Source organism: Paralichthys olivaceus, chromosome 23, assembly GCF_024713975.1.
Source record: "Paralichthys olivaceus isolate ysfri-2021 chromosome 23, ASM2471397v2, whole genome shotgun sequence".
Lineage (NCBI taxonomy): Eukaryota > Metazoa > Chordata > Actinopteri > Pleuronectiformes > Paralichthyidae > Paralichthys > Paralichthys olivaceus.
In genome coordinates, this window is record NC_091115.1 from 14,412,540 (window position 1) to 14,415,982 (window position 3,443).

Sequence of the window (3,443 nt, forward strand, 5' to 3'; positions counted from 1 at the left end):
ATCTGGACTGTGTGGCTTTTATACTCTTAACCAAGGCTTAATTACACCAAAATGTGGATAAGCAGGAAGAAAAGGTTGCATTTAAAATAATCATCCAGATTAAAAACAGTCATGGGTGTGGACATAATGAAAGCCCTAATGACCTAATGGAGGACAGTGTTTGTTGCCATGCTACTTATAACAATTATTTGTCAGTCTTGTTTGCTTTCTTATAATGCGAAAATAGCAAAGTAAAATGATGTAAAAATGGTGAATTGAATTTTCCACAATGAGCGGTGAAATTTGACCACAGCATGATGTCATTGAAGGAATATTTCACCTTTTTGGGAAATGGGTTTGTTTGCTGAAAGTCAGATGAGACAACTGATAACTCTCTAATGTCATACACTGAACCAGCAGCTGATTAGCCTCAATGTTAGGACTGGAAGGAAGGGGGCATCAACTAGTCTGGATCTGTCCACTCACCTGATTTATCTGCAGTAAAGATTTTATAGTCAATGTTTTTAATGAAATGAAACTGAATTTGCTTTGTTACTGTTCACATGTGTATATAAGTTTAATTGATTTAAGGTCAAAGTGTTATATTTCATACATTGCACATCAGAGATCAGCACCTGTGCCCCAGTCTGATAGAGCATCCAAATCGTACCAAAATCAGCAATGTGCTTTCTCTGGCATTTCACAATATACATGCTGTGTGAAGACGTAGGTTCATCCTATATGCACTCCGCCTAAATTCAATTCAATCCAAATCCACCAGTGATTGAATCTTAATATGCAAATTAGGTAAAAGAGGTTGGTGGACTGCCTTTCAAAAGCAATGCCAGCATTACTTTTAGTTTTAGAAGGTAGAATTTGTAATTTTTAAATGACCACAACAGTTTCATGTTTTCCACATCCATTTACAACCTTCACTAACATGCGTTTCTCCTTATGAAGATAAGTTTTTACATGTAAATTTAAAAATGGAGAGAAAGTCAGTGTTGCGAATGTCTGGTGGGAGGGAGTTCCAGAGGTGGGGGGCAGAGCCGCTGAAGGCTCTAGATCCCATGATGGTCAAACGGGCAGGTGGTATAGTGAAATGAATGGAAGAAGATCTGAGGGTGTGGGAGGGTGTGTCAACGTGCAGGAGCTCAGAAAGTTATGGTGGAGCGAGATTGTGGATGGCCTTAAAATGTAAAGCGCAGTCTTAAAAACCTGCGGTATTTGACCAGGAGCCAATGAAGCTGCTGAAGGACAGGAGTGACGTGATTAATGGAGGGGGTTCTGGAAATGATGCAAGCGGCAGAGTTCTGGATTAATTGAAGTGTATGAAGGAATTTATAAGGGAGACCAAAAGGAAGGGAATTACAGTAATCAATGTGGGATGTAACCAGGGTGTGGACGAGACTGGCGGCGGTGTTTACTGTGAGGGATGGGCAGAGATAATTAATGTTGTGTAAGTAAAACATTAACATCTTGGATCACCTACTAATAGATTGTGTGCATTGACCTTATGTCAACTGACTAATAACTAACTACATAACTATTGTACATTCAAGGGAGTGTTTGGTAACAATGAGGGAAAGATCATGTTAATGGATTCTTCTTTTAAAAACAGCCAACACACAGAGCATGCATTTATCTTAGCTGTTACCTCTCCTGAGCAAAGAACATTGCACACAGCCGTACCATGTGAGGGAGCTCACCCATTTCAGGTATTCTGTTCCTCTTAATTTTGTTAATTGTTTGAGCACTCATTGCCAGAACTGGGTGGATGGATCAGCAAGTACAATGTAATGCAAGAGGTGAAAGACATTACTTCCACACCCATGCTTGTTGCACTAATGGCTTGAGTAACCTTCTTGTTTTCACCTTAAAGTACCATAGGAGTACAATAGTAATACAAAATCCCCTCAGGCCCAAATATCTGCAGTGAAGCAAGGAAATTGTGAGGGGCACTAAGACCTGACAAACGTGACGCGTCAAAACATTTGTAAAGCTTATTTTAAAAAACACCACATCCATCTTTGGTAGCATCTTCATTTCCTTTGGAGACACATTGTTATGTCATGAGGGGAATGTGCACTTTTTGAATGCGTGTGCACAACACTAAAACAGGGATCCTCGCAGGGATCTCATCATGGAGCGCACTGAAGGAATGATTTAGTCACAGTTATGTATTTTCAGTGTTCCTCTCATGTTCCCTTCTGCCTTCCTCTGCGCTCCACCCTGTGATTCTCCTGTGTTGTTCTCTGTGTCTCTCTCCTGTGTTGTTCTCTGTGTCTCTCTCCTGTGTTCCCCTCCTTGTCCCTCGCTATGTTTCACCCTGTGCCTCTCCTGTGTTCATCCCTGTCTTGGTTATTGTATTTGTGTTCTCGTTGATAAGTTTGTTCAGTGTTTCCTGTTTTATTTTGTAGTCCTTGCTCCCTGTGTGTTTTCAGCCTTTGACTTCCTGCCCTCATCATGTTCACCTGTTTGTCTTGTGCCACCTGTCCCCAGTTACTCATTAGTTCCAGTGTGTATTTAAGTCTTTGTGTTCCCCCCATGTGGTTGTTGGTTCGTACTGTCAGGGTTCAGTGGAGGGGAACACAAATACAATAACCAAGACAGGGATGAACACAGGAGAGGCACAGGGTGAAACATAGCGAGGGACAAGGAGGGGAACACAGGAGAGGGACACAGAGAACAACACAGGAGAGGGACACAGAGAACAACACAGGAGAGGGACACAGAGAACAACACAGGAGAATCACAGGGTGGAGCGCAGAGGAAGGGAACATGAGAGGAACACTGAAAATACATAACCGTGACAGATTTCATCACAAACTCAGTAGAGTGCATACCTTCCCCTTAAATTTGATCAACTTGCAAGAAATCGCACACACTCTTAGATATCAGTTATCTATATCACAATGCTCAACAATGTGAAAAAAAGATCCTGAATATCGATTCTCAATCAAAATATTCATACAATCACTCAACTATGCTGCTGATAACTGCACACTGTATGTCCATTGAATATTGCCCTATGGTATACTGTGGAATCACCTTTTTAAAACTGACATTTAAAGGGTCTGAAGTTGGTTAAGGACAATTTTATTTAACTTTTAAATTAACTAACTTAAACATAATATAAATATATCATATAGCAGTTTTATGGAGTGGCCATTTTTGGCCACGAAGGTAAGGAAATATTTTGTTTTTTAACCGGGGCCCTAAGGATTAAGTTCTAGAACTATACTAAACACACAATACAACACAAACATGCACTGCTCTTTCAGACAGCAGATTTATAAATGTGTACATTGCAGAATGAGGGTCACTGAACAGAGCAGGTGGACTTTATCTCAGCTGACGTCCTCTGACCTGCTACAGTTTCATAATGAACATAAAATAAGTTAGTGTTTCACATATCCTGATTTATGTTCGGTCACCACCACCACACTACTGACAGACACCCA